This window comes from Pleurodeles waltl, chromosome 4_1 (genome assembly GCF_031143425.1).
Source record: "Pleurodeles waltl isolate 20211129_DDA chromosome 4_1, aPleWal1.hap1.20221129, whole genome shotgun sequence".
NCBI lineage: Eukaryota > Metazoa > Chordata > Amphibia > Caudata > Salamandridae > Pleurodeles > Pleurodeles waltl.
The window spans coordinates 637,778,849-637,803,946 of record NC_090442.1 but is presented as its reverse complement, the minus strand read 5'-3'; the positions used below and the strand labels follow the sequence as shown (position 1 = coordinate 637,803,946).

Below are 25,098 nucleotides of genomic sequence, written 5' to 3'. Positions count from 1 at the left end.
TGACACCACAAACTTAAGAGCAATGGAGTGGGAGGCACACAAAGTAGTGACTCGTGGGCATTGTATTTCCACTACATGGGGGGTAAGACGCACGCTCCATGCAGAAGTCAGCAAGCTGGAGAAGAAATTAAGAGCACTAGAAAATGCAGTGGCCCGCAGCGAAACACCATACACGTCATTAAAAGATGCGCGCGCAGAATACGCAGCCGCCGACGCCACACTACGCCTTCATGACTACAAATACCACTTGACCAGATTACAAGCGGAAGGCGACAGATCGGGTAGGCTGCTCGCATGGCTCCTGCGGGAGGAACGGCAATGCCCTCCAATTGGGGCAATAGGGTTGGGCGCAGGCGCAGTAGCAACCACACAGGAAGAAATAAATGATGCGTTCAGGGAATACTACACACAACTATACACTACACGCACATCATGCACCCCCCAACAACTCGAGTCTTTCTTGGCGGACTCCTCCCTGCCCCAACTCACACACGCTGACAAGGAGTCACTGGAGGCCCCTATTACACTAGGCGAACTTAACAAGGCTCTAGAACAACTACCTAGAAACAAAGCTCCAGGGACAGACGGCCTGCCATCAGAATATTACTCTACCTTTGCGACACACCTTATGGCACGTCTCCTAAAAGTTATTGAAGAAGCAGAGGTTAACGGAACTCTCCCCCCCACAATGAGAGAGGCAATGATAGTGGTCCTCCCGAAACAGGGACGAGACCCCACCGACGTTAGGTCCTACAGACCTCTGTCCCTGCTAAATCTGGATTGCAAACTACTTGGCAAAATACTAGCCAACAGGCTAGCTCCACACATGCACACTTTGGTACACGAAGATCAGAATGGATTCATTCCAAAACGTAACACCTTCCTCAACATTCGCAGGTTACTGAGCGTAATGGGCGACACCCCCCGAGTGCATTTGAGGAAGCAGTGATTTCGCTAGACATCGAAAAAGCATTCGACACACTGGAATGGGACTTCCTGTTTGCCACCATGCAGCGAGCAAGCATAGGCCCAAAATTTATAAGATGGGTACGCATTCTGTACACTAACCCACAGGCCAGGGTGAAGACAGGGGGAGTCATATCAGAGAGCTTCCTGATTAGCAGGGGAACAAGGCAGGGGTGCCCCCTATCCCCCCTGTTGTTCGCCCTGGTGATGGAACCACTGGCCGTGCGTGTCCGAGCAAAAACGGAAGACTGGGGGGTGGTAAGGAACGGCACCTCCCACGTCATATCACTGTACGCAGACGATGCCTTGATATATATACGCAGCGCAGAGGAGGTGCTGCCACCAGTGATGTCATTGCTGTGCGAGTTTGGAGAGATCTCGGGATTGATAGTTAATTGGGGGAAATCCTGCATATTCCCGTTGGTCGGCTGGTCCCCAGCACGACGTGAGAATACCCCATCAGGCAAATTAAAATGGTGCTTTGACACATTTAAATATTTAGGGGTCAACGTCTACCACAGTGCGGAAGATCTCAGGGATGGCAACCTGGGGAGACCGGTGACATCTATGAAGAGCTCATTGCGTTTCTGGAATAAACTGCCGCTTTCACCACTGGGAAAGGTAGCCATAGCCAACATGCTAGTACTGCCCAGGCTGCTGTATTACTTCTCTGCCCTGCTGATCATAATCCCTAAAAGCTTGTTCAACAGTTTAAATTCTGCACTGGTGCAGCTTGTGTGGGGTGATGGCAGAAGGCGGGTCGCACTCAACACACTACACCACCCGGTGGCGGCAGGAGGGCTGGGAGCCCCTAACTTTGAGCTCTATTCTGCAGCAGCACAGCTGCAGTGGATCTTAAATTGGATCCATAATCCTGGCGCAGCGGAGGCTACCTGGCTGATAACCCGACTCCGGGGAGTCCCTCTGCTGGAGTGGCTCATGAACAAGCAAACCAAAACCACACGCGTAAACCCACTGATGACAGCAGCTCATGCATACTGGAAGAAGTACATTCAAAATGAAGCCAAAAAACCTCCCTACTCACCTCTCCTACCACTAGAACGAATCCCCGGATGGGTGACAACTGGATCTCACTCGTCCGCAACCTGGATAGATGCGGGCATAAGCACGGTGGGAGAATGCTTCGAGGAAGGAAAACTAATGTCCTTCGAAGCCATACAGGCCCTAACAGAGATCAGCTCGGGCAATTTCTGACATACCACGCTATATGCCACGCCATTAGAAGCACATGGGGGTCTGGGAACGCTGAGCCAAGCACCTCGGCTAACCTGCACCATATGCTGAGCTACGACACTCGTGAAAAAGTAGTATCAAACACGTATAAACTTCTGAATAAGCCCCCGGAGGCTAGCCTGCAAAAAGCTCGGGAGAGGTGGAATGCCGCACTGCCTGCCCCGATTTCAGAGACAGAATGGCCGAAAGCCCTGAGTCACACACGCGAGGTCTCCAGGAATCCCAGATTCCGATACACACAGTTTAATTACTTACATCAGACATATTTAGCGCCAGCCAGGATAAAACGCATGTTCCCTGGATCGGACCCAACTTGCCCCAGATGCAAAACCCCAACAGCACAGTTTTATCATATGGTCTGGAAGTGCCCGCGGGTGCAGGGGGAGTGGGCCGTGCTGACCACTGTACTGTCGGAAATGACTGGCCTGGGCCTAGACGCGAATCCCAAATCCTGTCTCCTTGGCCTTAGGACAAGAACAAAAAGAAGCAAACACATGCATAGATTCGTAGACCTGGCTTATGCCATGTACAAAAGACTAATAGCCATGAACTGGAAGGCCTCCAAGGCCCCCGACCGTGGAGCCTGGCTCACTCTCACGCTTCGCTGGGCACGAGCTGAATATCAAGTACTAACGAAACTGGCGTGGGGTGGACTGCGACACTCGGGCTGTGAAACCTGGGGTACACTGGTCTCCAAATTAGAAGCAAAGAACGACGAAAAACCCCCTTGAACCGCAGATAGCCGCGACTATACAGATAATCACGGGCTTCGCCCTGGCTGTAAAGCGGCAGTAAATCAGGAGAAGCGCACACTCCTACCAACAGCACCTCGGCACTGATATTAATACACCACACCCCTAAGCGCACACAAGACAAATAGCACACACAGACCATCATGCCCAATTAGTGGATACAGGCTCTACAGAAGCCAGGCCAAGTCACCCCCCCCGCTCCCCCCTCCCCCCCCCCTCCTTCCATAGGGGGCGCCCTCATCTAGAACCCTAACCGGCAATAAAAACCCCGCACGAGAGAAAGCTTTAAATGCGCGTACCGGCATTGCCTGAAAGTCTAGACATAAATGCGCGGATCTAGTGGTGCACGGAAGTTATTAGTTGTTTGTTAAGTTTAATAACAGGCGCCCAGCAAATTACTGTAACTGACAACATCCTTGTATTGCTGTTAACTGAGCGCATTGAAATGTATGACACAATTGAAAAACCAATAAAAATATGTTAAAATTTCTTTTTAAAAACATGTTTGCTAAATGACAACTGATTAGGAAAATAAAACACTACTGCTGAAAGCAAGCTATTTTAAAATGAATAAATGAAAACAGAGCATGTTATCTAGGTAAAAAGGCTCAGGCCGCAGACCTCAGCTAAGCTAAAATATATGTGCCCAAACAAGACTCAAATGAACCCACGACAGCTACAGATATTTAAAAAAAGAAGTATTGAGGAAGATCATAAGTATCTTGTAGCCTTGCAGACTTGCAAAATCCATTCAGATTGTAATGTTGCCCAACTGTTTCTACCCCTAGTCTCTGCCATGCCCTGCAGATAGGATCACAAAATACTTTTGAGAATGCTGGATTGCCCTATAATGGCTTATTAGCATGTATTATCTTTAAAGAATATGCAACAAACATTACCTGCCAAATATGTATATGTGACCGGGTGTTCCCGGCAACCGCGGCTCGACATGACGTATCGAACCAGGCCGATACGTCATGTCCGCGTCTCCCCATTGCCGGGGCGACGCGATACGAACAAGGCAGTAGGAGGGCCGTTGCCTGGGAAACCGGGTGGGTTTCCCGGCGCGGCGCGGCGTGGCTAAAAGAGGGAACGGACCCGGAACAAGGAGGAAGGAGACCGAGGAGAGGAGAGCCCAGGAGAGGAGACCGAAGGAGACCGAGGAGAGGAGAGCCCAGGAGAAGGAGACCTCAGAAAAGACCGCAGGAGAGGAGACCGCAGGAGAGGAGACCGAGAGAGCAGGAGAAGGAGACCGGGGAGAGGAGAGCCCAGGAGAAGGAGACCGAGGAGAGGAGAGCCCAGGGGAGGAGACCGGAGGAGCAGGAGAGGAGAGCCCAAGAGAGGAGACCGAAGCAGAGGAACGCCACAACGCCAGCCACGACCCTGGAGGGTCGTGGCTCACCAAGGTACGGTCCTTGTGGACCAAAACAAAGGCCATATCAGACTAGGGACTGGGGAGGGGATATAGAGGAACAAAAGGGAGGAAAGGGAGGGAAAAGAAAGGGGCACAATAACGAGCACGTATGAGCACCCCACAAATCTATGACTAGAGATTGAGAGCACTTATCCCCCAACTCCGCACAGACACCCCCCCTCCTTATCGTTCCTACCCATACCCAGACAAGACTACAGAGAAAGAGTGAGATAACCTTGGTTAAACCCCATACTTACCCGGGCGTTGTTTTCCTTTGTTTTCCGGTATCCTGGAATCCACCTGAGGGGACCCGCCAGAAGTCACCCTGGAAAAGAAACAAGAGACATTGAGACTAAATCAACAATACAGGAAACTGAACAATAACACCGCAAACCCTAAGGAAACCCCGCCCGCTTGGTTATAAACTTCATGTTTTTTCTTTGTTCCACCTTAAACTTAGAATAAAAATCCCACCATAAACTAAACGCATACCTCGTCATCGTTGTATATTGTTCGATCTGTCACAGTGGTGTCAGAAGTGGGATGTGATTCTAGATCCTCCTCGACAATCGAACAGTATACACAATGAGTGACGCCCCCTCGCTGGAGGACATGATAAAACAGTTGGCCGAAGGCCAACGACACCTACAACTGGTGTGGGAGGCCCACCAGAGGGAGGCTAAGGAGGACCGTGAAGCCTTACAGTCGGCTTTGAAAAGTCAGGCAACCATACTGGCCAATAATCAACTGGTCCACGAGACGGCCATGAAGAAACTAACGGAGACTATTGCTACCACTAAGGTACACCCCAATGTCCCAAGTTCCGTCTTGCAAAAATATCAAGAAGGGGAAGATCCCGAATCCTTTTTTACTAATTTTGAAAGGGTGGCCTCAACCGCACAATGGCCGGAAGATAGATGGGGCCAGTATGTCGCCCCCCTACTTACGGGAATCCTACAAGCCGCGTATCAAGCAGCGAACCCCGGGGGAACAACCCCATACTACGAAATAAAGACCAGTATATTAGAGCGGGTGGGGCATGACACGGAATATTATAGAGTCAAATTCAGGAAAATCAAATGGGGACCGAACGAGGATCTCCGAACCTTCTACTATCGGGTAAACGATTTGGCTTTAAAATGGTTGGGTCCGTCAGGGAATAGCCGGGAAGAAGTAATCCAAACAATTGTACTCGAACAATATTTAGATGCCTTGCCTACGGCTACAAAACACTGGATCCGTCAACATCCCAAGGTAAATACGGAGATGGCAATTGACTTAGCATGTGCATATCATCGTTCGGTGGATGTACGAAATATGCCAACCCGCCCCAGCATAAAACCGGGGCTCCCCAACCCGAAAAGCACTCCCAGAGTCCTTCCCGAAGAACCCATACCTCGCAGAACCTACGAGCATCCACCAGTACCGGGTCCTCAGTGTTATAACTGTGGGGAATGGGGGCACATTGCCCGTATGTGTCCAAGAAAACAAGTCACTAGTGAACCCATGGAGGTTGGAGTTACCCGACGACGGGTGCTGTGTACAGGCCGGGGAAACCCCAAATTTAAACAGTCCTTGAACGTCCATGGTCGAGTGGTTTGGGCTCTTATAGATTCCGGGTGCAGTCAATCCGTGATAAGGAAGGATCTCCTAGCCCTAGCAGACCAGGAAGTCGAACATTGGGTGACTATTTGCTGCATTCACGGGGATAAGGAGAGATACCCCTTACAGGCCCTGACAGTAGAGTGGAGGAATTACAGGGACATCCTTCCTATGGGTATAATGTCAGATCTGATAGAGGAATGTATTATTGGGACTGATTACGAACATTTTCAGGAGATCCTGGACCACGTTCGACAACCAACCCTGACCCAGGATTGGTGGAGGGGTGCCCCTTTTTCTGACAGCGACCTAGAGCCCCCCTCTACCCGTAGGAAACTGTCACGTAGGGAGAAGCATGTAGAAAAAGCAAACCACCGGGAGAAAGAGGCACATGGCACACCCTCAGGTCTGATTGCCGAGACACATGAGGTGCCTGTCGGGTTTCCCCAAAGACAGAGAGAAGATCCTTCTCTCGCCCAAGCTTGGAAGTCGGCCAAATCAGAAGAAACCGAAGAGGTGGGTCCCTACTTCTTAATTAGAAAAAACCTCTTATATCGAATAACCACTAATCGCTCCGGGGACCGTAAGCAACAGTTGTTAGTGCCCGAGCACTATAGAGAACATGTTCTAACCTTAGCCCACTGTCAACCCGGAGGAGGTCATTTCGGAAGGGAAAAAACAGAGGAGTACCTCCTCCGGCGGTTTTATTGGCCGGGGGTTTTCGCCCACATATGAAAATTTTGCTCCCAATGTTCCAGGTGCCAACTTACCGAACCCGGTAGACCTAGAAAAGCGCCTCTCATGCCATTACCCATCATAGACGTTCCATTTAGTAGGATAGGAATGGACTTGATAGGTCCCATAGTACCCTCCACAAAAGGGCACACATATATCCTAGTCATGGTAGATTATGCCACCCGATACCCAGAGGCCATTCCTTTAAAAAGTATGACAACCAAAACAGTAGCCCAAGCAATGATTAATGTATTTTCTCGAGTAGGATTTCCACATGAAATACTCACTGACCAGGGAACTCCTTTTATGTCTACACTCATGAAGCAGGTGTGTAAAACGTTAGGTATTTCCCAAATTCGTACCTCGGTGTACCATCCACAGACCGATGGACTGGTGGAACGGTACAACCGTACCATAAAAACCCTGCTAAGGAAAGTAGTAGAGGAGTCAGGGAGAGACTGGGATCAAAAGTTGCCACTGGTATTGTATGCTATACGTACACATGAACAGGCGTCCACCGGACACAGTCCTTTTGAACTCGTGTTCGGAAGACAGCCCCGATCCCAGCTGGACATGGCCATAGAAGCGTGGGAAGAGGAGGCGGAGGAAGGGGGGAAACCCTTATTAGAATATGCCCACGACTTACGGTCTCAGTTACAAGGGTTATGGGACACAGTCAGAGTAAATATGGAACAAGCCCAACAGAACCAAAAACAGTATTACTATCGAGGGAGTAAATTAAGGGTTCTACTACCAGGGGATCGGGTACTTATAATGCGCCCCACGTCCGAACACAAATTGGTTGCAAAATGGCAGGGTCCACATAAAGTGCTATGAGCCGTTTCCCCGGTCACTTACCTAATTGAAATCTCGACCACGCCGCAGAAAACCCAGATCTATCACATAAATCTCTTAAAGAAATGGGAAGAACCAGAGAGCTCTAACGCGACCGAAGCCATGGGCCGGTTCCTATGTCCTAATGGGAAGGTACAAATTGAATTTTGCCCGACCGAGACCACTATTGAGGAGAGTCTGCCCACAGTGAACACCTCCTTAACAGAATTAGAGAGGGAACAGGTATTCAGTTTACTGGAACATTTCAGATCATTTTTTTCCATAGTGCCAGGCAAAACCTCTATGATTACCCATAAAATACGGACTGCACCCGGTACAATTGTCCGGTTACGACCATATCGTATCCCAGAAGCCAGGAAACAGATTATGGAGGACGAGATCCAAAAGATGCTAGAATTAGGAGTAATAGAGCCTTCTACTAGTCCCTGGTGCTCCCCAGTTGTCCTGGTACCAAAACCTGATGGTACTATTAGGTTCTGCATCGACTTCAGGAAACTCAACGAACATTCCATGTTCGATACTTATCCGATACCCAGGGTGGATGACGTATTAGAAAAATTAGGAAAAGCAAAATACATGTCCACCCTAGATTTAACTAAAGGATATTGGCAGATTCCACTAGCCGCAGAAGATAAAGAGAAAACGGCCTTTGCCACGCAGTCCGGTCTGTACCACTTCACAGTGTTGCCGTTCGGACTGCATGGAGCCCCAGCGACATTTCAACGGTTAATGGACAGCCTCCTAAACCACTTTCGACATTTTTCAGCTGCTTACTTAGATGACGTAGTTATTTTCAGTGAAACATGGAATGATCATCTACTGCATTTGCAACAGATATTCCATACTCTGAGACAGGCAGGGTGAACTGCCAATCCAAAAAAATGCGTTATCGGACAACCTGACATATCATACTTAGGATACAAAATCAGTCAAGGGAACCTCCAACCACAATCTAAGAAGGTAGAAGCTATTCTCAATGCACCTAGCCCTGCAACGAAGAAAGATTTGCGTTCCTTCCTAGGGTTGGTCGGCTACTATCGAAGATTCATTCCCAATTGTTCCACCCTGGCCGCCCCCCTTACGGATCTTCTGGCTAAATCTCGTCCTAATCAATTAGCCCCTTTTTCGGATCAACAGGAGACTAGTTTTGAACAACTAAAATCCTTTCTGACTAGGGAGCCCATCCTACGGTGCCCAGATTTCTCAAAACCATTCCACCTCTATACAGATGCCTCTGATGTCGGGCTAGGAGGGGTACTGACCCAGCCCGATGGGGACGGTAGGGATCACCCGATAGTGTATATTAGCAGGAAACTGTTTCCTCGGGAGCGCCACTATCCCACGATCGAAAAGGAATGTTTGGCCATCAAATGGGCTGTAGACACCTTGCAGTATTACCTTTTGGGTCGCCCTTTTATTCTCTATACAGATCATGCTCCCCTCACTTGGTTGTCGGCTCATAAAGATACGAATTCACGGATCTTGAGGTGGTTTCTTGAACTCCAACCATTTTCATTTCAGGTCCGTCACATCCCTGGTCCCCAGCAGGCCCCGGCTGATTATCTCTCCAGATACCCAGACTCTACCTCGGTCCTCGATCAGGACCGTTCTTGGGAAGGGGTGTGTGACCGGGTGTTCCCGGCAACCGCGGCTCGACATGACGTATCAAACCAGGCCGATACGTCATGTCCGCGTCTCCCCGTTGCCGGGGCGACGCGATACGAACAAGGCAGTAGGAGGGCCGTTGCCTGGGAAATCGGGTGGGTTTCCCGGCGCGGCGTGGCTAAAAGAGGGAACGGACCCGGAACAAGGAGGAAGGAGACCGAGGAGAGGAGAGCCCAGGAGAGGAGACCGAAGGAGACCGAGGAGAGGAGAGCCCAGGAGAAGGAGACCTCAGAAAAGACCGCAGGAGAGGAGACCGAGAGAGCAGGAGAAGGAGACCGGGGAGAGGAGAGCCCAGGAGAAGGAGACCGAGGAGAGGAGAGCCCAGGAGAGGAGACCGGAGGAGCAGGAGAGGAGAGCCCAAGAGAGGAGACCGAAGCAGAGGAACGCCACAACGCCAGCCACGACCCTGGAGGGTCGTGGCTCACCAAGGTACGGTCCTTGTGGACCAAAACAAAGGCCATATCAGACTAGGGACTGGGGAGGGGATATAGAGGAACAAAAGGGAGGAAAGGGAGGGAAAAGAAAGGGGCACAATAACGAGCACGTATGAGCACCCCACAAATCTATGACTAGAGATTGAGAGCACTTATCCCCCAACTCCGCACAGACACCCCCCCTCCTTATCGTTCCTACCCATACCCAGACAAGACTACAGAGAAAGAGTGAGATAACCTTGGTTAAACCCCATACTTACCCGGGTGTTGTTTTCCTTTGTTTTCCGGTATCCTGGAATCCACCTGAGGGGACCCGCCAGAAGTCACCCTGGAAAAGAAACAAGAGACATTGAGACTAAATCAACAATACAGGAAACTGAACAATAACACCGCAAACCCTAAGGAAACCCCGCCCACTTGGTTATAAACTTCATGTTTTTTCTTTGTTCCACCTTAAACTTAGAATAAAAATCCCACCATAAACTAAACGCATACCTCGTCATCGTTGTATATTGTTCGATCTGTCACAGTATATCTCAAACAAACTAAAATTTTACCCACTTATAGTAGTTTGGATCCATCAGTCTAGACTACATTCAGCCCCTAATGCTGATCGATTGCCCAAGACTGAGAGGTCTGGTTCTGCTTGTATCAGCGGCATTTGAAGGCTGGTGCGCAACTGGCCTGCAAATGCTGCTCAGAAAAAGAATTTAATGTCCGGTAACTGCTGGCCTCCCTGCCTATACAGTACTTTTATAAAGCGTATAGCATGCCTGGCCCGCTTATAACCCCAAATAAAGCTGCCAGGGTCACCTCCCAGATGTTTAAAAAAATAATTTAGAACCCTAAGTGGAAATGACCAAAACAAATATAAACATTTTGGCAACACATTCATTTTAACAATATTACATCTGCCTATGTTGCTGAGCGGCAGCCTATTCCAAAGCCATAATTTAGCAGTGATTGATGTAAGCAGAGGTTTGTAGTTCAGACTAATGATTTTATCACCCTGTGTGCTCCAGTTTACACCCAAATATGTAGTTGAGGGAGTTACCACGGTATTGAAATAGCCAGATTGAAGTTCAACAGCAGCTAAGTATTAGCTATATTTAACTTACAACCTGAGAAAGTTCAGAATCTGCCCGTTTCCTCTTTGATATAATCTAACTCAGCTGATGGATCCGATGTATATATTGCAATGTCCAGTCGCGGATCGCGCTAATTAAAAGGGATGAGGCGACACATGGGGGGGAGGGACGGAAATTAAATTAAATAAACAATAATTTAAAAAAAAGAAAAACCCACTTACCTCTGCTCCTGCGGTGCTCCTCTTCCTCCTTCCGTCTTGCTGCAGGCAGGAACAGGCTCCCAGCCTGCCCTGCACCAATCCTGACGCTGCTTAGAGGAGCGTTAGGATTGGCTGGGAGCGCCCAGCCAGGGCGTTTCCAGGCAGACTGAGAGCCTGTGCAGGCTCTCACCAGCCCTGTGCGTATGTGTGTTTGGCCGGCCCGAGACGGCTGGCCAAACATGCATGCCCGAGGCGGCTAGCCAAACATGCATGCTCGTCACCTCCATGGCCCCCATCCCTTTTCCCCAAAAATTATCATAAACATAGATTATGATCTCTTTTTGGGAAAAGGTTTGCAGCTGCCGCTGCTGGCAGGGGGCAACGTTTCCCCGCACCTATGGAGGAGCCGCCAACACTGCAACCAACAAATGAAATCGCTTTAAGCCATTAGAAGTATACTAACAGTATACATGAGGTTGTACGCTTATGCTCAACCTAAAAATCAGAGCTTACAGAGTGATGATAGCTGAAATGCTTGGACAGGCTTGAGGTGTCGGACCTGATTTGGAGCCACTTGAGAGCTCTTTTAAAATGTAAGAAAAAAGTGACAAGAATAGAACTACAGAAAGGAAGAATCACAGAGAAATAGCATGTGACATAGAAGAGAACCCGCTCTGTGTCTTTGTATGTTTTAAGAAAGGGAGCTGCACTTGATATTTACCCACAGTTCAGGTAATAAAGTGCCGCCAGCGAGCCCTGTAAATTTCAGTATTGGTATGTCAGTACAGTGTACAGGTGAAACCCATGGCTGTCTAAATTATGGGATCTTGCAGATCAGAATAGTGGAGCACTGGGTCAAATCTTGAGGTTTTTCTACAGTACAATACATGTTAATCACAGTAGTTAGTCTTGGTGTCATTCTCAGTGAACCACACTATTTTACAATGGTTTGGCAGATTTTCCTATACAATTTGAAATAAATTATTTTATTGGTTGGGGGTAGAAGACCCACATAGGCAACAACCACAATTCTTGTAAGGGGAACTACAAAAAGTCACTAAATTAAGCTATGCCTTATTATCTGGTACTCCTGGGTTCAAGGAGATGGTCAAGTTCTCCTTCAAGTAGCAAGGCAGTTCTTAAAGCAGTGGGCAGTCCTCTGGTAGTAGCAGGGCAATCCTCGGGGCACCCAGACAGTCCTTCTGAAATCTTCCACAGGTCCAGGAGTGTCTTAAAGAGTTGATTTGAAGTCAATGGGAGCCAGCCAGATTCCCAAAGCTACCCCCATTTCTGGTTTTGTCCAAGACTCCAAAAAGTCTGGGGTAACAAAGACTAGTGTCAGGTTTCTTTGTTAGTGTGCCAGAGACAGCACTTTGAAAAATTAGTTGGGCAGGAAACGGATTTGCCCCAACCATCCTGACAGGATGGCCCATCCTACCCACGACTAGTCCCCCTTTGGCTCAGTATGTAGGATAAATACACAGAGGCCAACTATTCAGACGGAGGACACAAGCTGCAGGCACCAAATAGTAAGGACAGGAAAATGTCAACTTTCTAAAAGTGGAATTTTCAGAATTGTGACTTAAAATCTGTCTTTACCACTAAAGAGGGTTTTAAATTACAATTCATTTGAGTCTAAACATGCCATCCCTATATGCGCGCAATCCACAGAAAGCACTTATCAAATCTAACAAGGTAACCCATTGTTACCCAATGGGAGACATAGGCCTTATGGTTGTGAAAAACAAATTTAGGAGTTTTTCACTACCATGACATATTAAACATAAACTCACATGACCTCTTTTTTAAATGCAATGCACCTAGCCCTGTCTCATGGCCTTTGTGGCCTACATTAGGGCTGCCTCATATGTATTAAAAATTAAGGTTTAGACCTGGCAAAAGGCTTATTTTGTCAGGTCGAAATGTCAGTTTAAAACTGTTTTAAAGTGCTGCTGTGGTGAGTGGCACAATGAGTGGTGAAGGCCTGTTAGAAACATTTAATTTACAGGCCCTGGGTACAGGTAGTACCATATGCTAGGAACTTATAAGTAAATTAAATGTGCCAATCAGATGTGAGTCAATTTTACCATGTTTAAGGGAGCACTTTGACACTGGTCAGCAGTGCACAGAGTCGTAATGCCCACAAAAAGTAATTCAGAAAACAGAAGGGGTGAAGGCAAAAAGTTTGGAGAGGAAAATCACACCACGGATGTCAGGCCTAACGTTTTTCATTACATTCTTCATAACTCATCCTTGTCTTATGCTATGTTTTCTTATATATGAAGAACCATATTACTGTGTGTTTATATCAAATAAATAGACATCTGTATCACTGTAATATTGAGAAGGCAGTGCATGCTACCCAGTGCTTAATTTAAGCCAGTGGTTGCTGGTGGGAGGCACTTATTTTCAGGGACCGGCACTTATCTTTCATGTAGCAGATACTTACAGAAAGCAATAGAGGAAAAACACACAAACCTAAAAGACTGAGGAAGAGAAAGACGGACAAATTGTCACAAAAGGAGAGCAGGAACCTGAAAGAGTTAGATAAAGTGGTACGGAGTGTCTACTGGTGGATAAAAGAGGCGTGAGGTGGATTTAATACTACCATCTTTGGTATTAGGTGTGGCAACATTTAATTGCACTGGTAGTGGGCTTCTGAGCAGAGCTTCAACACCAGCACTCTCTCTATTATAAAATTAACCACTGGTCCTACCTCCCGGTCTATTCATAATAAAAACTGACATAGTGGTTCCCATGATGAGTGCTTCTGTTTTGCAACTGCCTGTGCGTATGCTCTTTGATGTCATCTTTAGGGATCGCAATGTGTGTATGTTCCTATTGTCAACAACTAGGTATTTGGTCTTTCACTCCTACCATGTCCTGATCTGGTAGATTCAGGGCATGTTCTCATTGTTCACTGTGTGAGTGAAAGATATTGATTCCTTCCCTTGCCATAATGATACAAGCCTTGCCACGCCCTCTATGGGCTTTTCTCTTGATCTCTACCCAATAAACAACTCTCTGTATTTGCTAGGTGATTGAATGTCCTTTTAGACAATTTTTATGCTATGGTTATAGCTCTTTTAGCTAGAACAAGAGAAATATTCTGAGTCTGTTTCCAGGTTTCTTTTTTTAGTGGGTTTGGCATAAGGTCCGACAGACATGTTTCCAGCTTTCATAGCCCTGCCCAGTGTTCCCTTTAGTAGCTCTTTAATTTGATTCTGCATATTGCTACTGATAAGCATGCCTAACACTTGTGGTAAAAACCTTCCTCTATATAGCTAACCTCTGGCAGTCCAATGAAAGGGTTGACTATAGCTTTGCTAACCATTTTGGGGTTAGGTATGTGTTGTAAAATGGCCCTCTCTGAAGGGTCACCCCAACATTTTTGCCTTCCTCCTCCTCTTTTTCTGACCTCATTTTTGTTGGCTTTAGGACTCTGGACACTTTACCACTGCTAATCAGTGCTAAAGTGCATGTGCTCTCTCCCTACAACATGGTAACATTGGCTCATACCCAATTGGCATATTTAATTTACCTGTAAGTCCCTAGTAAAGTGCACTAGATGTGTACAAGGTCTGTAAATTAAATGCTACTAGTGGGTCTGCAACACTGATTGTGTCCCCTTAACAATGTCCCAGGCCTGCCATTGCAAGGCCTGTGTGTGCAGTTTTACAGCCACTTCGACGTGGCATTTAAAACTACTTGCCAAGCCTTAAACTCTCCTTATGTCATCCACTAAGGTAGGCCCTAGGTAACCCATAGGGCAGGGTGGTATGCAACTAAAAAGGCAGGACATGTACATATGAGTTTTATATATCCTGGCAGTGAAAAACTCCTAAATCCGTTTCCACTACTGTGAGGCCTGCTCCTCTCATAGACCAGCATTAGAACTGCCCTTATATACTTTTAAGTGGTAGATTCTGATCTGAAAGAAGTAGCCCTGTCATGTTTAGTATGGCCAGAATGGTAATAGAAAGCCCTACTTACCAGTGAAGTGGGATTTAATATCACTATTTTAGAAATGCTACTTATAGAAAATGGGAATTTTTCTGCACTTACTGCTATCTGTGCCTTACAGCGTGTATCCAATCCAGGTCTGGGCTGTGCTGGTTGACAGTTCCCCTTGTGCATTCCACCCAGACAGCCATAAACACAGGACACTCAGTCACGTCTGCATTCATCTGCATACTGAATGTGTCTCCCTGGGCAGGAAAGGTGGAGGCGCTCTCTCTTACACTTCAAAGGCCAGTGGCCTACCCTCACACAAAGGACTGATAACCTCCCACAAGGATCCTGGCAGATAAGACTTGGCTGAAAGGGGATCTTGTGCACTTCAAAACCACTCTTTGACGTTTCCCCCACTTCAATGGCATTTTGGGGTATATATACAGGGTCTCTGATCCCACTAAATCAGACACTTCTGGATCTACACCTGGACTCTGTCAGAGGACCTGCCTGGCTGCCCCAAAGACTCATCTGAACTGCTTTGCTGAGAAGGACTGCTGCCCTGCTTGTTGGCCTGCTGGTTCTTGACTATGCTGGAATAACTCTTTCTTCCCCACAAGTGCTCTTCAAGGTCTTTGATTGAGCTTGCCTCCTATTCTGAAGACTCAGAGCAACAAAGACTTCACCAAACAGAAGAAAATACCCATGTGTCGATAAATTGATGCAACGCTTGCAGAAATCGATGCAGAGCTTGCCTCATGGCTGAAAAAATAATTGCACTGCCTACCGGATCAACGCAGCACCTGCTTCTTCTTGCCAGTGCATCAAGGATTTTCAATGCATCATCCTTGGGCATCAAATATCCCCGCATCACAGTAAGGAGCCAAAGCTGCGCTCATAGAAATCAAATCACCTTGCAGAATGGAAAGAAACAATGCATCGTCTGTGCCGGAAAATCCAATATAGCGCCTTATTTTTCAATGCATTTCCTCCTCTGCTGCACCATGCATCGTTATTTTTTACACATCCCAGGTAGTCTGTGTTAAAAGGTTACAACTACTGATTCTTAAGGATTGAGACTCATTTAAACATTTAAAACTTGATATCTTAACTTGTGCATATTGGATTTTTGTTGTTTTTGTCTTATTTATTCAGGTAAATGTTATCTATTTTCCAAAACTGGTGTGGAGTACTTTTGGTGGTGTTTTCATTGTATTACTGTATGAGTTATTGCACAAATACTTTACACATTGCCTTCTAAGTTAATCCTGCCTGCCTGCTCTGTGCCAATCTACCAGAGTGTGAGCACAGGATAATTTGGATTGTGTTGTGACTTACCCTGACTAAGATTGTGGTCCCTACTTGGGCAAGGATGTATACCTCTGCTAGCTAGAGACCCAACTTCTAACAATATGTGTAATGCAAGAAGGTAAAGTTCTGGAGTTTGAGTCTTAGAATTTTCTTCCAGACCTCTCCCACTAGATCACATCAGTACGCCAGCTGACAGTGTGTCTCGTAAACTAGACAGGTCCGCTTTAGTTTAATCTAGAAGGGATTTGGGTAGTTGGGTCTCTTCTCTTCTACCATTTCCCGTAGTGAGCAACATACTCTGCAAATGATGTCCTTACCCACCCCCCACACACATACACACTAGATCACCATTTTTGCCAGCAGCATCAGAACAATTGAAGAAATGGGCATGGATCTCCACAATGTCCTCTGTGTTACCAGCAAACATGTCAGCTTTGTCTCTATATATCTATACGGCAAGACATTTAAACATCTGCTGCATGATGTCTAACATCAATAGCATGATTGCATCTCACCCTATCAGGGCCTAACAGAAAAAATACAGATCTAATTCCAATTGACCCAAAGGCCCAATGCCTGCTCAAATCGTGGCAGGCTCTCCACTGCTGTTTGATGTTGGAGATGGTATTCCAAAAGCCTATGAAGATGTTGTGTACATATATGTCATAGTATTAGGTTAGCAGTGCCTGTTGCAGGTCAGACATAAGTGCAATATAAGAGCTCTGAGAATGCTCTTGTGCATGACTGAAGTGAAAATGGAGGGTCGCTTAGAGAGCTTTGTGGATGTTTTAGTAGTTGGATAGCAGTGCACGGTGAAGGTTGGTGTAGAGGTGTATCATGAAAGCCCTATTAATATCTCAGTGGTGAAGTATCAGAAAATAGTGCATGTTGAATCAGATGAATGTGGTGAGAGCTATATGGATGTGGTGCATTAGGAATGCTTGTGGATGTTTAACTATTTGAAGTCTAGTGCCTAGTGGAGGTCAGAGAAGAGGAGCTAAGAGTTATATGAATGTCTCAGTTGAGGGAAAGGGGAGCATGAAGGTTAAGATAGATGTGCATTTTCAAAGCAGTTAGGGTGTAATGGGCTTAGTAGTGCATGTCCTGTATCTCTCTTAGTATACAGGAATATTACTGCATGGTGCAGTTCAGCACTCCAGTATCTGTTTTCACTCATTAGAATTTTGTTGATTTGGTCTCAAATAATTTATAGACTTTTACTCTATTTAACTAAATTGGAGTGGGATTTCTCTTGTGTTGTTTTCACTTTGTTGCTGTTTGTGTACTGCATAGATATGTACACATTTCAGCAACTGAATTTCCTACACCCCATTATTCTGTTTGAAAACGTTTTATTAAGTTTTACAAGAAAGCGTGGTACAAAGCGTAGATACACAGATCACACTGTACAGTAGGTGGCCAAGAGGACCGTTGGCTAATATCTGCCTACACACTTTATTGTCCTACTCTTTTTTTTATAAAAAAAAGAACTGGAACAAATAACTTTCTGCTCTTGCTCTTGCCCATACAACCTAAAAAGAAAAGCTACCAAGACGGGAGAACGTGGTAGAAACAGAAAATGTGAGGGGAGCTGTCAGTGGGGACACATTTCAGGGCCCCCTATTTTCACTTTCTCTCTTCTTCTCTCTCACTCCTTAATATTCTTAACTTGTTCTCACTCCCTTCTTTCTTTGAAACCACCCTCAAACTCACCTCCTGCTTTCTGCGTTTGCTGCCTATCACAAGTGCAGGCGCTTGACAGTTGTAAACACTGAAAACAAAAGTGACTTACACAACGGGGAAAACCGAGAGAATATTCTGCAGAATAAAATCCGTGGAGAAATTCTTATGCAGGACTATCAAATTAAATCAATGGCATTGTTATTTTAAGAGAAAATGTGAACGTTTTCATGTGAAAAAAAACACAAAGTTTTGTGGTCATTTAGAAACTGTCATACTTTGTGCTGTTCCTTTAGTTGAACCTTTAGGTTGTCTTGCAGTGAAGTGTCGTTTGTAGTAGTTCAGCCAGCTCCGAGGTTCTTGCGTTGAAGTTAAGCATGCACACCTGCCAACTTATTGGAAAAAGTTTAAATGTACTTGCACCCTGCTCCAAGTAATCCCATGGTTGTTGTTGCACATGTTCATACATGCCAATAGATTAGGATGACTAGATTTTGAGAAGCAAAAACCGGGACACGTCAGACATAAAAAATGGACTAAAGCCTTTAGCCTCACTTTTATATCTGGCCAGTCCCACTTTTTGTGTAGCCTTGTAGATAGAGAGATAGATTATTCACACACATTTACAAGACAGTGTATATATAACATTAGCTACACCCTGCCCTCTTCCCCACTCTTTCTGCCTGCTGGGAGCGGGCAAGACCTCCTCCTGTGCTGCTTCGCAGAAACAGCTAAATTAATTCAGTTATTTCAATCTTCAGAGGCGCCCATAATAGGAGAGCATACCTTTCACTTATTCTTTGCAGGATGAACTGACCCTTGTTCCAAAAACCGGGACATGTATTTAAAATTTACAAAAACATTGAAACTGCAGGACAGTCCTCTGAAAACGGGGGCTGTCTGGGGAAATCTGGGACATCTGGTCACCCTACAATTGACCCTATTCAGACGAGAGACTCCCAATTTTTTAAGCCAAAAAATTGCTTTATTTTAGCTGTCTCCTGACGGAAATTGCCTTTGCTTCAATAGAAGTCAATGGGGAAATACATTCTCCCCAATATCTGTGTTTTAAATCTCCTACGTTCCCCCCTGCTATCTTGGGCTGTTTCCGTTCATGAGTAAGGGCGAAAGCAAAAGCATCTCTGGCCCTCGCATCCGCAAAGTACCATCGTTTCCCTCGCTGGTTTTTCAAAGATCATTCGCGTTGTAATATGTTGCCGGCTTGTGGGCCTTCACTTTCACTCTGAAAAAACAATTCAAGAAGCGAAATAACCGGCCGCTAGCTGTGGGACACCACAGGAAGGACCACTTCCGGTGTGTCAGTAACGGGACATCCGCGGTGTCCACGCTGTAAACAAACAGCTTCCCTCCGTTTGCTCGTTTCTCCAAAAGTAACTGCCTCCGTGTTTCTTCACCAGCTACACTGCACAACAGGATAACGACTTTTCACGGGCGACTATTAGGCAAAAGATCTTGAGAACTGTTACCTCTTTCTCTGCTTTGGCAGACCTCCTGTAGTGGAAAGCCGGACTCTGCCAAGTTGTTGCCCTGAGTTGTGGCCACTGTGTACCAGCAAATCCTCCTCTCTGTGGTTAATTTCCTTAGTGTTTTGGAATCAAATCTTTATCTTGATAGTATATGCAGCTGGAGTGGACGTCAAAGATTTTCTGCTTAACCCGATACCTTTTCACTGCGTGGTGTGTCGCCTTTGCCCTGTGTTATAGGGATGTCACCGGTTATCGGGCTAAGTCCACAGCCGGTGTTGTTATTTACCACTGGTGTCACGCAACATTGAGGTAATATCGCACCACCAGGTTACTGCTAGGTGTGGGTGAAATTCCCTCACAGAAAGCCAACCCTGGTTAATTTTGCCTGGTCTGTGTGTTTTTTTTTTCGGTCCCCAGAGTGGAATTGGGTCTGATCCATTGCTCCGTGAGTGGAAAAACAAAAGAAAAAAGCATTTGCAATGCACTAGGGTCTCACATTTGTCGGAGTTACAGCTATTCCCAGTTGTAAACTCCCAACCGGATTTTTCTTGCATTAAAAGAAAACAACCTTTCTTTCTGTGAGGGGATGGAGAGGTGCAGGAAGTAAGGGGAATAAGGGCTATTTCAGCAAGGGAGATCATGGCTGGAGATAAGTAACCCCCAAAGGAAACAAGCATTTACAATGCAACGGGTCTCGCGTTTGCTCATGTTGCTATTTCTTCATCAAGGACACAACACAAGAAACAGGCATGGAATTTGTAACTGCATTGTTATAAAGCCTGGACGAGAGGAGTGGGTAGGCTGTGGCCTCTGAATCAGTTAGGGTAGAGATTCTAGGTAAGGATTCCTCTGGAAGAAAATAGTCAGTGGACCACAAATGAGTCAAAAGCAACATTGCCCATTGAGAACTAAGAATTAGAAGGATCACTCAATGTATATTTTACCATCAGCATATGAACTACAAATGATGCTGTGGGTGTAAAATACTCCGTTCATATCACTGAAGCTTCACTGATCACTTAAAAATTAGATGTCAGCCTACCACTATAAATATCAAGGACTTTCTTCTTTAAAAATACTTACTTATTTATTTCCAATTAAAAACCCAGGCCACACCCTTTATGCACAAGGAAGCCCACTGTGTGATCCCAACAAAGTGCTCAGTAGCTCTGGAGAGCTAGCAACAAACACAACAGACGCAAGTTTTACATGGAGAAGCAGGCACTCCAGGAAACCTGGGCACCTCAGTCTGTTTTTACGCGATTCAGTTGGCAGCATGTGAGACAGAAAATAACAGATAGGAGGATCCTTCACCAACTATGTCATGAAAAATTATAGCAAGAAAGGAAGGTGTATAGACTAGATTTTAAAAAATGCAGAAGGCCAATTGAGCAGCACCAAATATATAGTTTCAGCCACATTAATTTCTAGGGAAAGTCCAACGTGCATTGAACTTTTCCCATTTGAGTATATGATGTGACACCAGTCTGTAAGACAAAATTACTTGCAAACCATACTGTTGGTCTTGGGCCTTTCTGCAGAAACAGCGAATTAGATAAACTCCCCACTGATAAAATAATCTCCTATGCTCTACTGTGGAGTAACAAATATTCCTTCATAATTACAGGTGTAACAGGGATAATGTCAGTGGAAAATTGGGTTGTTGGTTGAGTGGGGTGTTAACCTTGCTCAAGCAATAGCCACAAGTGTTGTCAGGGTGTACCACAAAAGTCACTAAATTAACTTGTTCTTAAGCAGTCAATCTTAACTTAGAGGCAACGTGTAAAATGTTAATGCAGCACACAAACAGTAATAAAGTGAAAACAAGAAAAATCCCACATCAATTTAGTAAAATTTATTGCATTTTAATGAATTATTTGACATTAAAATGACAAAAAATCATCCAATCAGTAGAAGCTGTATTATGAGGTTTTAAAATTTAAGGTTTAAAACTTGCAACTAAAAGATCAATGCTGAACCACAGACATCTAGTTGTGCAAGACCAGGTCAAAGTAGAAAAATATGGCCAATAAGGTGCAGCAAAACAGTCTTCTGAAATAAAAAGCAGGACATATCAGGAGGCAGTCCTCTGAGAGTCCATGCGCAGGTCAAAAAGTTAACTGAAGAGTGGATCTGAGGGTCCTATTTTATTACCTTGTGCCTTAATTGAAGTAGGAGAAGTTTCTAGAGATTTTCCTTTGCAGTGCTTACAGTTTCCTGCCTCCCCTTCCTTAGCTCCAGCGTGACTATAGGAACAATGAGGTAGTGTGAAATCCTTTGTTTAAAGACAGGACACAACCTATTGATTTGCAAGTGGGGCTTCTGCCCCCCATTCTGCCAGTGATGGACCATCTAGGCACACCTAATCCCTCTATTGTATGGCTGTCTGGGAGGAATAGACAAAGTCCAAATTTACCCAGTCATGTAGCCCAGGAACAGGCTACAGGCACAAAAAAAGCTAGGGCAGAAAAATGTGAGCTTTCTAAAAGTGGCATTTTCCAAAGTATGACTTAAAATCTGACTTTACCATTAATGATGATTTTGAATAACACCAAACTTACTTGAATTTCCTACCTGTTCCTAATTTAAAGTTATCACTTATTAAATGTAATAAGGTAATCCAATGCTATCCCATTGGAGAGATTGGCCTCACACTAGTGAAAAGTAAATTAAGGTGTTTTTTACTATCAAGACATGTAAATTTTAAAAGTATATGTCCAACCTTTTAATTACAATGCACCGTGCCGTATGGGGTGCCTAGAGTCTACCTTAGTGGTGACTTATATGTAAGCAAGGAGTTAGTTTGTCAAGTCAAACTGGCAGTTTAAAATTGCTGAGACATGTTTTAAGAGGCTACTTAAGTGGATGGCACAAGGACTTCTGCAGGCCCACTAGTAGCATTTAATGTACCAGCCCTGGGTATATGGTATTGCACTTTACTAAAGACGTGTAAGGAAATTATTTATACCAGTCATGTGCAAGCCAATTTTATCCTGTTTAGGGAGTGAACACAAGCACTTTAGCACTGGTTAGCACTGGTAAAGTACACACAATCCTATGGTCAACAAAAACGAATTTAGCAAAAATAGGAGGGTTGATGGCAAAAACGTTTGGGGATGACTATGGAAAGAGGGCCAAGTACAACACCAAGCTATAGGTCTACCATAGCCGCCTGCTGTCACAAACATCCCATAGTCCATTTGGCATTACATGTATGTTCTGACTGTAAGCACTGCTATGTTTTATTGCAGCATTCCAGACCACAACAACTGGATATATACAGTGGCTCAGTGCACCTGTAACACACAAACTCTTTTACAAGAAACAGCAGGCTGCTTGTGCTGGGTAACCAGTGGGTGCCAATATAACAGTTGTTCCAAGAATCTTTGGTGTTGAAAATACCATCTTACTGAGCATCACCATCTTATGATTGCTGGTAACTTTATAATAGAGACATTTCATTTTATTTTGTGTTTTTTAAAATAATTATACTTTCATAGGTTAATTGTCATTAATGTGGTCTTGCAGCATTCTCTGGTTAGATACGTTCACACCCTGGTCTAGAGGATTGTGTCACCGGCCAGAGTGTGTTTGGTGTTTGAATGACGAATCAGTATTGTAGGTTTGGGTGCAGTTAATATTTCGTATATATGTCTGGCTGTAAGTCTAAGTATTAGTGTGTAAAAACAGAGATCTTTCCATGCTGGGTACATGCCAATTAAAGGCTTGGCATAGAGATGGGACAGGAGACATTTAAAAAGGAGGGTCTAGGCTTCGCCAACACCAGAAATTCTTCTCTGTTTTGTTAACAGCCATGAGGAAGACAGAGTAGGGAGGTAAATGACACAGATACTTATTAATAATATGGGTCCATTGAATCCTTTCCTTCCTTGCATTACAGTCTGTGAGACATCGGAGATAGAGAGGCAAAGACTAAAAAAAATTACCATTATGTTTTGGATTTGCCAACCAGAACTAGGTTTCTTCCACCTAGAGATTCTAAGTGTGTATTGAGTTTATGGTAATGCTGTGCTTAGATTGGTTCCTAGTGCATTAACAATAGGGTGGGACTGTCTGATTGCACGTACATGGATCATAGGTGACCACACTCTTGTGGTGGTGCGGGCTCAGAAACACAGGGCAGTAATTACCTCCATGTGTTTACGAGCTCTGCTGTCAGAAAAACATGCATTAACTCAGAGACATTTCAAGTTAATATGTGCCCCTGGAAGCCAAAAAAGTGCACTGACCCCTTCTGCACTGGTGTAGCACGGAAACCTGCATTATATGGTGCCAGGCGATGGCGGGCTTTGACTGCTGATTTTCTTGAGAGCTGTGATATTGATTGTAGATTGTGTTTCCAATTTGGTTATATCAAGGCGGTGATAACTTCAGGTGCTGCCTTGATAGTAGTAGTTTGAATTCAACTACAGGCTGAAGTTATTTTAGTAGTCTGATCACTCAGGAGAAATGTGGCAGTGATAGTGTATCATGGGTTTCCTCGACTGTCTCTACAGTGGCAGTGCAATGTGGGTATATTGAGGAACTGATGAGGATTTTATTGGCCTTGGTGGAGTTATTGAAGGAATCATTGAATTATGCAGGTTGGAAGAGTTTGTGAAGCTTTAGAAGAGAAGAGTGTAGCACTAATTGTACCTGTACATGCACTAATTAAAATTATTAAAATGCAATATCGATAATCCCTTACGAAAATGTCTTTTTTTAGGTCTGGCATTAGCCAAGGCCTTTTGATTTTATAAAATCATAAATATAATATGCTTAATTAAGGGCCTTTCAGCCAACCATCTTCATTCACTGGGCTGGTATGGTCATTCACAGTTCTCTTTCATCCACTATAGCATACAACATGGGACAGTGGCTCTTACCAATCGAGCCATTTCCTAACTTCACTGTGAGTGACAGCATTGTGTCCTTTCACAAGGAGCGCATTAACACATACATTTCACATAAGTGATAGGGACTACTAAGGCACTATATGCTCTTTATGATCAAATAAAATTGTGTTTTTAGCCAATGTTTTTGTTTTCAGAATGATGAGGGCCCAACAGCTGCACCAAAAAAAAGGTTTGCATAAACTTTGACATAACAAACCCTGGTAAGGCCAAAAGCCTGCCAGCTGATGTCTGACCTGTTTGCGTGACCAATGCTTTTTTCTACAACAGTGTGATTGTACAGCGTTTCAACGGGAATGTATTCATTATTTGCAGCCCATGTTTTGCCCTGTAGGCTGCTTGTTCAACGCACGTCTCTAGCAAATTGACAATAGGTAGATGCTTTGAAATGATTTAGACGCAGACAAGACATGATATTTTATTCTTCTCTCGCCAAGGTAAGCTTCGAATTGAAGAAATGTGGAGTATTCGGCCTAGATTTATATGTTTCATCCCCTCCTTGTGTATTCTGCATTTTGTAATGAGTATTATGTGCCTTCACTTACAAAAATCATGCATTTATATACTATAAAATGGTACGCAAAATGGTACGCAAATTGCCCGCTCTTGCTTAAAACTCATCCCATTAATCTTAACTCTTTTTAAATTATTTCATTCAATCGGTTTCCCTCTAATATCTACGTTCGAGTCTCTACTTAGATGTTTATGTTCAAAATTTGACTATTGGTTACCAATAATTTATTAGGCTATGTCAAGGGAGCTGGTAAATTTTTACTGTAGTGGCATCTGGC

At 44.9% G+C, this 25,098-nt stretch overlaps 1 protein-coding gene across 1 annotated transcript in view; it reads left to right on the top strand.

The window, feature by feature from the left end:
- The window catches only part of PPM1H (protein phosphatase, Mg2+/Mn2+ dependent 1H), a 726,537-nt gene that overhangs the window by 287,754 nt on the left and 413,685 nt on the right, over positions 1-25,098 (top strand). The gene's annotated exons all lie outside the window — the stretch shown is intronic.